The 14,153-nt window shown below is 38.2% G+C and overlaps 1 protein-coding gene across 1 annotated transcript in view; it reads left to right on the top strand.

Moving 5' to 3' along the window:
* The window catches only part of LOC129921611 (mucin-2-like), a 361,373-nt gene that overhangs the window by 242,404 nt on the left and 104,816 nt on the right, over positions 1-14,153 (top strand). The window lies entirely within an intron of this gene.

Below are 14,153 nucleotides of genomic sequence, written 5' to 3'. Positions count from 1 at the left end.
TCCCACGTTCCCTGGCCCTTTCATTTCTCCTACCATAATCCCTATCATTACCATCATTTCTCTTTACATAATTTACCAGGTCAATAACATAAATGAAATTTGGTTGTTTGCTTAAGCGTTTTTAAAGCTCCTAATGATTTCTACAAGTCTTCAATTACTTTTGGGCTTTCTTTCTTTTATAAAGGACTGTAGCTGAGGGTCGCACTTATTGATAAAATTGTCAATCAGAATAAAGTTCTTCAACCCCTCGTAGGTGTTCTCCCCATTCTCGAATCCGAGCCATTTATTAAAGAAATCCTTTTCTGGGTTGATGGTTGTTTGTGGATCAACTTGGCTGGATGGTGTATTCTCGTAGTACTTCTTTCGGAATGTTGCCGCGTTGTGCCCGTATGCGTTTAGCAGTACCTTTTTTAGCACATGATAACAGTTTTGCATCGAGTGGTCGTGGTTTTGCAAATCGTGAGGGCTTTCCCATGTACGAAGCCCAACAATATTTTGGACCACTTCTTCTCTTGGACATTAAACTTCGCTAGCTTGATTTCAAAGCGTTTCAGATAGTCGCCAATGTCGTATTTTTTTTCCGCAAAAGGTTGTATCTTCTTCTTGATTCGTGCGGCGCTACTCTGGTTTTCTATGTTGGCGCTATTGTTGCTGTTCACTTCGGTGGACACTCTTACACCAGCCTCTATCCTCATCTGTTCAACTTGAATTCTTACTAATCTGTCCTCTTCTTCCTTTTTTTCTCTCTCTACCCGTTCCGCCTCTCTAACCTTTTCCCTCTCCAACTTTTCAGCATCTCTAACTCGTTCCCGCTCTATGCGGTCTGCTTCTTCTTTTTCTTTTTCACTGACTTTTTCAGCTTCTCTAGCTTTCTCTCTCTCCAAGCGTTCTGCTTTTCTTTTTCTCCTTCTTCAAGCGTTCTGCTTCTCTAATTCTCTCCTTCTCCAATCGTTCTGCTTCCGCCGCCACCATCTGCTGCAAATAGGCAGTTAGTTCTATGCCGCGCAGTTCTAGTTCCGTCTTGGCCTCTTGAATCGAATTTTTCCTAAAATCTTCTAGGTCGTAATCTGAAGTAGTTGCCATATTACCTTTATGTTCTATAAATAGAATTACCTTTTGAGCTTAACCTCGCTCCGCGGCTTCCTAATATTTCTCACTTCAACCGAATTAAATTCGTCCCTCTAGACCATTGGCGTCTAGACTACCAACTTAAACTAATAATCACTTCTACCCTTTCCCAAGATACACTTAGTTTCCTTGGTACAAGTGTGTAGGCTACACTTTGACCCGACTGAATACGAATTGTGACACACGCACACTTAACCGACTACGTGTTACTCAACAAGAGTCGCCGGTAAATAGACCAACCTGTCTATTTACAAATACCAAAATTACAAATGGGCAATCAGGTTTCACCTCGATTGTTCCTTAGCTCTAGTCTTGATTACGCTAGATCTTAGTTACTTCTTACCTGCTTTCACAGCCAGGAGTGTATATAACTTACTACTCATACAAATAAACTATGACCATAAACCTAAATACGATACACACCAAACTATAGATGAGACTTTCGTCTGACAGTAAGACTTAAGATGGGAGTATTGCAAACAATTAATACACAACGTTACTACAAAAATATGCTTAAATAAATGATTCACAATCACATACACGACGAATAAACAGCTAAACATATATTATGGACCTCTTGCTAGATTACACCTAATTTTAAGGATATCCCCAATCCACCACGATTTAACCTGGTAGTGATAATCTAAGCCAGTGGTCACTTCCTTACAGACTCTAATTATTCTAAGGAGAAAGTAGTTAAATAACACTTGACTTATCTGTCTAAGAAAAGGCGATAACCCCACAGTCAGTCTCGGTCCACTCTTCATACGCTAACGTCTGTCCCGGCGGCAAGGCTCACGGCGATGTCTTCACTAGTGGTGAGATAAAGACAGCGAACGTCTCGGCTCGCCACGGTCCTTTGGTGCTGGTCTGCAACGGGTCCGATTCTTCCGTGGTACGGCGTCTGGTTCTGGTGCTCGGTGATCTGTCGTCTGGCTCCGGTTCTTCGGTGGCGTAGCGTCTGGTTCCGGTTGCTGGTTTCGACGCAGGCACGGTGATCCCAGGTGGTCGTCTGTACAAAGCGAAACTGAAACGGTCCAACAGTTGACACAGCGACAAAGTCAGAGTCCAGTGCTAAAATACCGGCTATCTGGCTATCTAGCGTGTAGCACAGATTCAACCGATCAGCAGAGCAGTATAGCACTACTGTACTTGAGTGCCGTAAGAAGAGGATGGCTCCTAAGTCAAAAGTTCTTTAGTGTGACCTCAACGGTCGATCTTGGTCATGCAGAGGTGACCTTCAACGTTCTTTCTCAATATGCCGGGCTGGCTATATCTCTTCAGTACGGCTTCGACAGGACGGTTTTCTTCCCTTCCACAAAACTGTAGCCTTCTCGATATAGAACTATAGACTTCAACACGATGCCCCAAACGTATGGGCGTTTACAAATTACACATTTATATCTCGTTACCTCCTAAGTCTACGAGTCCATGACCTCACTGGCTTTTCTTTGCCGACTTGGCTGTACAAACAGGATCTAGCAAACACTTTTAATACTTAATACGGAAACCTTCCGATTTCCGCTATTACTATCCGTCTATATAATTCTTCTTATTCTTACTGTAAATAAGAAAGCGTTTTCTTTCTAAAGCGTCACCTAGAGAGTTCTTGTTTTTAATTATCTGTCACGTCACTTGTCACTACGTAAAACTTTCCCCTTATTCCCGAAATCATGTCATAACAATAGCCATAGGTCACTACATCTGGGTAAAAGTCTACATGTTTATGTGTACAATCACTTTCTATTGAAATAGGGCCTAATGATTCTAGAATTTTATTGGGCGAAAAAATATTTGGAAATATTTGGAACAATATCAGATTTTTTTATAGCTTATAGAAGAATTGGATGTTATTAGAGATTCTAGTTAGTAAAAAAAAAACGAATAACTTGAAGGCCGAAATTTTTATGCCGATTTTTCAGTTAGTCATACGTACATCATTGATTTTATTTTTTATGGTTGATTTTCCATTACTATAGATAAAAATGCACATTATCTTGAAATGAAAATCAAATTGAATAAAAAAAAAATAGGTGTAGATCTGAACAAAAGTTGGTATAGATGTAAGAGTGTAGGCTTATTGACTCACCATTGTTAGTTTACTTAGACTGACTTATTCACAGAATTAACTTAGGCCTATATCACCCATTATATACAAAGTAAATAAATGACACTCTCAAAAATGTATTGACTCTTTCAGAAAATAGCTTATCATATTTAAAATATACATTGTAAAAATAATAATAATAATTATCAAATGTGATAAAAAAAAAAAGAAAAACAATCCAAACTGGCAGCACCAATTAGCAGACAATCAATGTCGTAAACAAAAATACACGAAATACAGGCTAATTAGTCTATATTGGCTAAGAAAATCAGTTACAAAGCTTTGCAGTCATAGATCTAAGTCACAAATTGATGTGAGCACACTTACCTCTGTAACATCGTATATGACAATTACGTTTCCATTCATATTCTTTGGGAATGGTTTCTTTATATAGTAAAAACATCTACCAGAAGTCAATTTACCAATGCAACCAAGGGCGCCTCGGTAAATGGAACTTATGTTTAATTACCTTAGTGTTGGCAGTCCATGTAATATATATTTATATATTCTATTGTCTTGTTAAGTCATTTGTACACAACTGTAGCTTAAAAGGGTCAAGATTTTTTTTTTTTCGTGTTGTCAATTTATCTAATTTTGTCAGAAGAATATTTTTTTTTATTTCTCTTTATTACATGTAACATGTTATTAATTTTGAATGTATGGATAAGGTTAATAATTATTATTTAAAAAGATATTAGTGTACGCTAAATGAATATATGGAGATGCTGTGGCTGAATGGTAAAGCACTTGGAACCGGAAGTCCCGTTTTCGAATCCTGGTGAAGACTCTAGGTGGACTACTTCGGGAGCCGATTTTGAGTTTTATGTTTCCACACAAACGGTCTTTGTAACCTTGTTTTACTAAAAATTTGGGCTATTCGCTTCTGACACTTAGTGGGCCTAAGAACAATTTTCAGCAACATAGGCCGTTTATTTTATTGTTTGTAGTCCCTTTAACAATGTCTACTAAGAATTTTTCTAGTGATGGAAATGCTTTTTCGTAATTTTTTTTTCCTAATTTCTCTGCCCTGTATCGCTGTAACAAAGCCTTCGGTTTTAAGGTGAACATAACCTGCTTTGAGTCATGGAAAGGTGTGACAGGTTAGCGAAAGTGATGTGTGTTTGGCTGGTTTAATGTCAAGGGGATGATTATTTTTTAAATTATCACACACCAACCCGTCAGCATATAAATCGGGAGCAGGCACGCAACGAGATAAGCAATGAAAGAAAGATACAAAGTTAAAAATTGAAGAATATTTATTTACATAAATATTTACATAGAAGAAAAAAAAGGGGGAGGGTTTGCATCTATCTCTAATCAATACTATATTTAATCATCACTCTTGCACTTAATAAGAGAGTATGCCACTTTGTCTTCTGAACTTAGCTGGTTTTTCTGCTTGGGTCGCAGCTGGCGGTGTCCTGGCTTGAGGTTCTGCAGCTGGAGGTGGCACTCTAGCGGATAGAGGGACGCCGGTGATACAGTTCTTGTGGAGTCTCAATCCAAAGTCCTGATATCTGTAGTGGGCACAGTAGGGCTGGTGGCCTGCTACCGTGGGCACAAGTGTACTGCGGGCAGAGCTGATCTGCTGTGGGCAGCGTAGTTAACAGGATAAGTCCAGTGAGTTGCAGAGGGTTTGGCGTAGAATGACGTCTCGCACAGACTCTGGGTCTATAAGGACGTCGTACCTAATAAGTTGACAGGTAGGCTGTCGAAAAGGCAGGCAAGTAGAGCCGATAGCGCCAAGTAGTAGAGTTGATTAGATCAACTTAGGCAGTAGATGATACTCAATAGCAAATAGGCAGCGCAGTGCTGAATAGCACTAAGTACATAGGTGATTGATCCGATAAATAGGCAGTTGACTAGGCAGACAATACCAAATAAATAGGCAATTGGGCGTAAGCAGACACCTGAGGGAGGCACCAGGTATTCCTCTAAAAGTAAGAATAAATGAAGTATTCCAGATTCGATTGCCAGCGATAGAGAAATGAGCTGGTCTGGTTTCAATTGACCAAAGATTATCTCTCACATGGGTGAATCCGACAAGATTCGCACCTTGGAGTGTCGTGGGGCGTGTCGACCCGAGTAATCTCTTTGATCGAAGAGAGACGTAGAAGAGGGGAGGGGAAGAAAGATTGACTTGCATTCCACCAAAGGTGGTGTAAACTGCGGCCGTCAAAAATCCGGCGGGTAAGATAAAAGAGACTGTGTGTTTATCTTTCCCCGATCAATGGGAGATAAGTCAAAAGACGCGGCCTAGTTATCTCCAAGGTGGTGGACTAAGTCTAGCCTGAAGAGGAAAAGGTGGGGCGGGTGAGGAAATTGGAGATAGAACGGGAAAATAACTAAAATAAAATGAATAAATAATGATAAAATATAATTAATGCTGTGATAAATTTGAGTAACTCTTACAGCAAGCTTTTGACTTGTCACAGAAGGAATCAGCCTTGTCAATATTGTCCCTATCTAATAAATCCGGGAATATTCCGTGGAGTTGTTTTTTTCTTCTCATTGGCGAATCTCATGCGCTGCGACGTCAAAACCTACAGTAACACTAGCATTGTGTAGGTTCAGAGGGGTTGCTTTATAGTCGTATTTGTCTATGAAGGAAACTAGTTCATTGCTGGAAACGTGCAGTTTTGATCGTATTTTTTACAAATGCATCTTACACACTTAAGATTTTCTTTAATACTTCATTCTACCTGGGCAGCTATAACCTTATGGTATAGGTAAGAACATCGAAATTTGGTTAGTAGTTTTCTCTTAAGTCTGTCAATGTCTTGTAGATCGCTGTCAGTTAATTTGATGACACCGAACGTGTAAATGAGCACTAGGACGGCCCAGCTTATTTATTGCAGTGATGATGTTTTTGCCAGATATTTTTGTGTTAAGAATTTTATTTACTCTCTGCTTATATTTACAAAAAAAAAACATCTTGTAATTTTTTATGGTTTATCTTGGCATTCTGTTTTCCCCAATATATGTATAAAGAGAGGCAGAGTTACATTCTTGATGCCTTCAAATGCAATGTTAGTGTTGGCTGCATTGCCTCTTTTAATGCTTTTGATGCCAAAAGACATACAGATATCGTCACTATCTTGACGAAGGTGTGTAACTTGTTTGGTTTCTGCATATAGCTTAAGATTATTGTGACAAGTCAAAAGCTTGCTGTCAGAGTCACTCATACTTATCACAGCATTAATCATTTTTTACTATTATTTACTTATTTTATTTTAATTATTTCCCCGTCTTATCCCCACTTACTTAACCCGCCCCACCTTTACCTCTTCGAGCTAGACTTGGTCCGCCACCTTGGCGTCCTTTCATTTATTTATCTTCCCTTGACCGGGGTAAAGATAAACACAATCTCTTTGATCTCACCCGCAGGATGTCTGACAGCCGCAGTGGACACCATCTTGGGTGGAATGCGAGTCAATCTTCCCCCCCCCCCTTCCTCTCCCACGTCTCTCTTTGATCTAGGAGATCACTCTGACCAACACGCCTCGTGACGCTCCAACGTGCGACTCTTGTCGGACTTCACCCACGTGTAAGATAATTCTTCGCCTAGGTAGGACATTTCCTGTTTCCGCCCACATTGTCCAGACCTATATATAAAGTAAATTAAATCAAGTCAGACCCTCTCATTTTCTCATTCGAGATGAGCTATCGAGTCTGGACTGCTTCATTTATTCTTACTCCTAGAGGAATACCTGGTGGTAAACCGAACTTAATCACAAGTTCCATCTTAATTACTTTGTGCATATTTCTCACTGGATTTTATCATGTGTATTTTATTATTTCATTTACATTTAATTAGTGCATTGTGTATTTCTTACTGTCGTAAGTAGAAAACATAAACATGACATATGTATTTATTGATGTATTGCATTAATCTATTAATGCTACGTTGCTCAATTGAACGTTGATGCAACCATGTATGTATTTGTACATCTTATTTTATTTCCTTTATCTCGGCTGACCGCCTTGATATTTTTAATAGCGCACTAATAGTGCGTTTAGAAAAGATATATGAATTATCTCCCCCTTTAGTCATATTACTCTAACGAGAGTTGCGCCCCTTGAACGGACACCCTCTCCATTCAAGCGCGCTCCATTGTTCTCGATCGACGGTAGTATGTAAACAAACTGTTTTGGTCGCTGACCACCGCCCATTTCACTTCCCCCCCCCCTTCTTTCTCTTCCAACTTGTGTTGTTTATCCGAGATTATTATTTCCCCTTATATGTACATTTTTATATCGCTACTATCAGTAATCTATTTTCCAAATCCCATTTGTCATCATCTCCCCATTGTGCTCTAAAGCAATTTTACCAAGCTGACGAATGCACCTCAGTCGAGGGCATCGATAAGATGCATGAGAGACATATCCTAACTTGTCTTTATTTATCCGCAGCCTCCCTCAGGTGTCTGCCTTTGTGCTTAGTGCTATTCAGCACTGCACTTGCCTACTGAGATCTACCCAGCTATTTGTTTGGATCATCTGCCTATTTACCTGCCTATTCATTTGGCATTATCTGCCTATTTATCGGATCACTCGCCCACTTGCTATTGAGTATCATCTACTGCCTACGTTGATCTAGTCAATTCTACTACTTGGCGCTATCGGCCTTGCCCGCCTATTCGACAGCCCACCTGTTAATTTATTAGGTGCGACGTCCCTATAGACCAAGGTCTGTGCGAGAAGTCATAGCTAAGCCAGGCCTCTGCAACTCACTGGACATATTCTGCTCATTACGCTGCCCACGGCAGATCAGCTCTGCCCGCAGTAACCTTGTGCCAACGGTAGCCGGCCACCCGCCCTAATGTGCCCACTACAGATATCAGAACTTTAGATTGAGACTCCACAAGAACTGAATCACCGGCGTCATTCTATCCGCTAGATCGCCACCTCCAGCTGCAGAACCTCAAGCCAGGACACAGCCAGCAGCGACATCAACAGGAATACCAGCTAAGTCAGAGGACAAAGTGACATACTCTTATAAGGTGCAAGAGTGATGATTAAACATAGAATATACTAGAGATAGATGCAAACCCTCCCCCTTTTTATCCTTATATGTATATTTATGTAAATAAATATTCTTTATTTTAACTTTTGTATCTATCTTTCATTGCTTCGTCTCGTTGCGTGTCTGCTCCCGATTCATATGCTGATAGGTTGGTGTGTGGTAGCTTTAAAAATAATCATCCCCTAGACATTAAACGCGCCAAACACACGTCACATTTCCCCACCTGTCACACACAGTTCAACACTAAGACTTCTGGTGAATTTGGTACATGACGTGATATATAGTTCAACACTAAGACTTCTTCTGGTGAATGTGGTACATGACGTGACATATAGTTCAAAGTGTGACCTTTCTGTAACAGTCCATGAGTACGAAACATTACGTTGTAGTTACCACAAGTTACGCTGTACAAGGTTCAAGTTACGTTGTACAAGATTAGGTTCATCACTCCACAATAACGTTGTTTACGATGCCAAGTACCATCGCACTGTTCATCTTCAAGATCACCTAGAATCATCACAACTTCATGACATTTTCCTATTATGGATATAAACAATAAAAGAAACATCCATTGACAACTTATTACAACGTTTAAACAGTGATACTTGACGCACCCCTACATTTCCAACCCAAAAATAGATTTAAGCCTATTTCTTCCTTCGCTTACCATTTCCTCTGGAATCTAAAATTTGCAAATAATCAATGTCATAATACACACAAAGAAAATATAATACTTCTGCTCATACTTTCTTTCCAGTAAGCTCTCAATATATATTATCTCCCTTTAAAATTATAACTCTTCAAATTATACTTATAAACACCATATATTATATATATATACTTATAAGTAAATAATGCAAATTTACTTTCTCCAACTGTGTTCTGCTTCTCCATTTCTTTTTCGGTAAGGTACATTTGACCTAAAATTTTCCCTTGTAAGCTGGTACTCATCAGAGCTGCATCTTTTCTGAGGCTTTCCTCTGACACTGTCTATCATAGACATCACCATAACAATTTCTGTCATACCCATAATCCTATCCGAATAGTCACAATTTCTACATTGTCTGGCTATATGTCCCTTTCTATGACATTTAAAACAAATAATGTTTCTTCTCACTTTACCATAAGAATTACTTTGTCTCATTCTAAATTCATGTCTTCTATTCCAGCTATCTATCTTTCTTTGAGTCAGCTCCCTTAGTCCATGTATATTGCCTAAAATCAAATCATTAGTCAATCCTGCTATTGCTAAACCTCTACAATATCCAGTATAAAATGATGTTTCTAAGAAAACTTTACATGCTTGATAGCGTTTTATAGTGCCATCTATCAACCTTACTTTTTACTCATAAACTAAGTAACAATCTGGTTTAACTAAGTTACTTTAATTCCTACTGTACTGCACCCAGAATTTTTTACAAACCTTGTAGGTTTCCCATTTATAAAACCAGAGTGTATTCTCACTCTGTCTGTTTCGTATTCAACAAAATTTATTTTCTTTAAACCCATACAATAGTTCATCTCTTCTACTTCTTCATTACCACTACTTTTTCTACTGTCCCAATCATTGGTGAAATAAACCCTACTATTTCTATTATCTTTAAACTCAACTTTTCTACACTGTTTTCTGTAACTGTCCCTATTTTCTGGTTAATTGTACTTCACTTTTTTACAGTGTGCAGCAATATGTCCTCTACCTTGACAATTAAAACAAATAATCTCTTTATAGTTAGTTTATCTCTATTTCTATCATTTCTGCTTTCATGTCTATCTTTATACTTATTTTCTTTAGTATATCCTACAAAATCTACATGTTTCTTGTCTTTATTTGAAAATGAATTATTAGGATAAGCAATGCTGAATGTTCTCATAATAGTAACTATGTTCTCTAAAGTTTATGGTTTTCTCTCTTTTATGAATGAATGACTGTAACTGAGAATCACATTTGTTTGTAAAGTTATCTATCATAATAAAGTTTTAAGTCACTCATAACTTTGATTTATTTGCTCAAATTACATCCATTTACTAAAATAATCTTTTTCAAGATTTACTGTTGTTTGAGGATCTATCTGACTACTAGGAAAGTTTCCAAAATATTTTTTTTCTAAATGCACTGGAATTATGACCATAGACATTAAGAAGTTCTTTCATTAATGTGGTATCATAACTATTCTGAATGGTGTGGTCATAGTTTTGACTAATAGTTAATGCTTGACCTTGAATAAAATCAAGTAAGATTTGAGACTATTCATTTTCTTTTATGTTACAACTGTTCATTTTGATCTCAAAAAGCTTTCAATAGTCTGAAATATTGTCTTTATCTTCTTGAAAGGACTGCGAATTCTTTCTCAGCCAATGATTAGTGATTTGGTTATCTCTATTTTCATTCATGCTATTACCATTACTTGTATTACTACTATTGTTTGTGCTTTCACTCTGAACATTATCACTTGTGTTATTGCCATTGATAGTCTTATTAGTATTTGTGTTTTGTTTTTTCGATTCAGCATTTAAACTTAATTTTTCTAAATCATTTTGCAATTTTCTATCTACCTCTGTATTCAATAATTCCAAGTCTCTTCGTTTTTCATTCTCCCTTTCTTCCCTTTGTAACCTGGCTTTCTCTAACTCCATTTTATGTCTACGTTCATTCTCTACAATTACTTTTTGTTGTATATAGCTAATTAATTCCTTTCCTTTCAACTATAACTTTTTAGCTTCAGCAATAATTTGCTGACTGAAATTATCCATAGGCCCTATCATCTCCTGGAGCTGTATCCATTATATTACTATTATAATCTTACACAACAACACTATTTCTATATATAGTAAAGGTACTTAGATCAACTGGTAAAAAGTATTATACTTCCCAATATATTGTGAAACTCTCACCTTATCTCTATAATGTCAACAAACCACTCAATAAACTCACATTATAATATCAATGTACTTGATATATATATATATATATATATATATATATATATATATATATATATATATTAAACCAATATATGCCTAGCATCTAGTCTAGATTTAAACTTAAATTTGATCCAGAAAAATTTCTAAGTACTCTACACAGTACTAATTATATGCTCAAACTTTTCAATGACCAACCCTTTACATCAATCGGCTAACTACCGATGTGCTTAAATTAAAATACGTATTTCTTACATAGACAATATAATACTACCAAATTGTCTATACTCACCTCGGATCTATATTATTGCTAGATAAATCTTAATAAATGTGGCCTACTTCATTAATAAGTAGATTATCACCAAAAAAAAATTCGATAAAGAAATAAATATACATATACACAAAATAAATCTACGAAAAATGAGACTTTCGCCTGACAGTAAGATAAGAGACAAAAGTGATACAACAGTAGATAACGGTACTAAAATAAAAAAAAAAGATTCACGTTTACATAGAAGACATTTTTACAACTATAGCCTACGTATAGGCCTAAGTGGGCTTCTTGCTAGTAAATACCCAATTTTAAGAACACTCCCGGTTCACCCTGATTTAACCTGGTAGCACTAAACTAGCAAATTGCCACTGAGTTATATAGAATCTATTTTAATTAAACAAACTAGTAGAAGGAAAAAAAAACGTATCTTTTATATTGAAATCCCTTTCGGCCAACAAGTATCACACAAGGGTCAGTGGTCAGTTCATACTCCTCTGTCCTGGCAATCTCGAAGACTTCGGTTCACCGCTGAAGTGTAGATCAACTTCGGCAAAGTGTTGTGATCACTAAACACATGTGTAATGTCCGCAGAAGATGATTATATCGGTTCAGTCAAACTTACTGTTCCACGGTTACTCAAAGCAGGAAGTAACGGCTCAGGTTAGAGTGTAGTTAATCTGGCAGTAACAGTTCATTGTCCTCCACGACGAATCTCTTCTATGAGGTCTGATTCAATGATGACAACGATGATAATAATTCAAAAAGACTTCAACAATAACGTCTCTAATGAAGCGAAGTCCCAGACAAAAATGGTGCTGCAAATGTAGTCTGCGATCACACATAACAATCTTGACGGCGACAAAGTTCAAGTTCTCCAACAAAACAGCTCAAATGTTCCACTTGCGTTGATATGTTGATGTGTTAGTGCAGGCCTCTGTCTTCAGGTCAGCAGCAAAGTGACCATAGTCAACATGGGCGTAGCCAGGATTTTTTTTCGGGGGGGGGGGGTTGGGGGTGGTGGATTCCTCCCCCCCCCCGCGAATTTTTTTTATATGTATTTATGTGTGTGTGTGTGTGTGTACATATTCTTTATTGCATTCTGACCCTTCATTCTTTCGGAAGAATGTGGCATAGAATAGGTTCTTCCATGAATTAGTGGGGAAATTGTAGATTCCCCGCCATTAGTAGCAAGGGGGTCTGGGGGAGCGCTAGGAGTTCCCCCAGCGCGGGGCGAAGCCCCGCCGCCAAGCACTATTTCTGGTATTGAAAGCCAACAAAATGCATATTCTGAGGTATCTACACTGCATTTTCCTGCTATTAAAAAGTTTTATTTCAAAAACCTAATGTGCTATTCTTACTGACTTAGACCCTCCCGCGCCGTTCGGAGCAATTGACGTCAAGCTGTTTCCAAAAAAATCTGTCACTGGTAATGTCTGAAGCCTCTTCCCACCTGCCCTGAGGACCTCAATGAATGAGTGGCGTCAAGTTGTACTAGGATATCATTGCAACTCTTCTTATGCGTAATTCATTTTGTCGGAGAACATGTCCCGCAAACCTCATGCGTCGCTCTCTCACAATCTTACTATGGGGACGACTCCCAGTTCGGCATAGGATTTCTTTGATTTAAACCCGATCTCTATAACTGACTCCTAAAATCTGTCTAGGCCATCTTTGTTGAGCCACATTTAGTGTTTTTCAATTTCGGCAGATGACTATTCACTGCAGTTTATTAAGGGAGCCCTGTCACTGGTAAAAATGTGTAACCTCTCTTGAATTCGCTCTTGGAATTAAGTGACTGTAGTTTGCTTTAGATTTTATATCGAAAAGAGAAGTTTTATAGTCAAAATCATCTAAAGGGGTTTTAAACTTTAAAAAAAAACGTCATCTGTAGAGGAGGGGTTTAAACTCAAAACCCCCGATTGGATTGGCTACGCTCAAATAATTTTAGTGTGTAATTTGCTTTTTTTAATTATTGAAGAGGTCTTTTTTAGCATCAAACCCCTCTGAATGGGGGTTTAAACTCAAAACCCCTTTTGGCAACGCTCATAGCATTTGAGTACGTAATTTGCTTTTATTTATATTTGTGACAAGTCAAAAACTCGCTGTCAGAGTCAGACAAAATTATCACAGCATTAATTATTATTTTTCATTAATAATTTATTTTATTTTAATTATTTCCCCATCCTACCCCCAAATTCTCCACCCGCCCCACCTTTTCCTCTCTACCAGGCTAGACTTAGTCCACCACCTTGGAGAAAACTAGGCCAGCCCTTTCATTTATCTGCCCTTGATCGGGGAAAGGTAATCACACGATCTCTTTAGTCTTATCCGCCGGATGTCTGACGACAGCAGTTGCCACCACCTTGGATGGAATATAGGTCACTCTCCCCCACCCCCTTCTCTCCCACGACTCTCTTTGTTCAAAGGGATCACTCGGGTCAACACACCGCGTGATAATCCAAGGTGCGACTCTTGTCTGACTTCACCCACGTGTAAGATAATACTTAGCCTAGGACATTTCCTGTTTCCGACCGCCTTTTCCAGGCCTATATAAAGTAGATCCAAATCAAGCCAGACACTCTTTCATTTCTCATTCGAGCTGAGCTATCGAGTCTGGACTATATCACTTATTCTCACTCCTAGAGGAATACCTGCTGGTAAGCCGAACTTAATCACAAGTTCCATCTTAATTACTTTTG

Source organism: Biomphalaria glabrata, chromosome 11, assembly GCF_947242115.1.
Source record: "Biomphalaria glabrata chromosome 11, xgBioGlab47.1, whole genome shotgun sequence".
NCBI classification, from domain to species: domain Eukaryota; kingdom Metazoa; phylum Mollusca; class Gastropoda; family Planorbidae; genus Biomphalaria; species Biomphalaria glabrata.
This window is presented reverse-complemented; position numbering and strand designations above follow the sequence as displayed.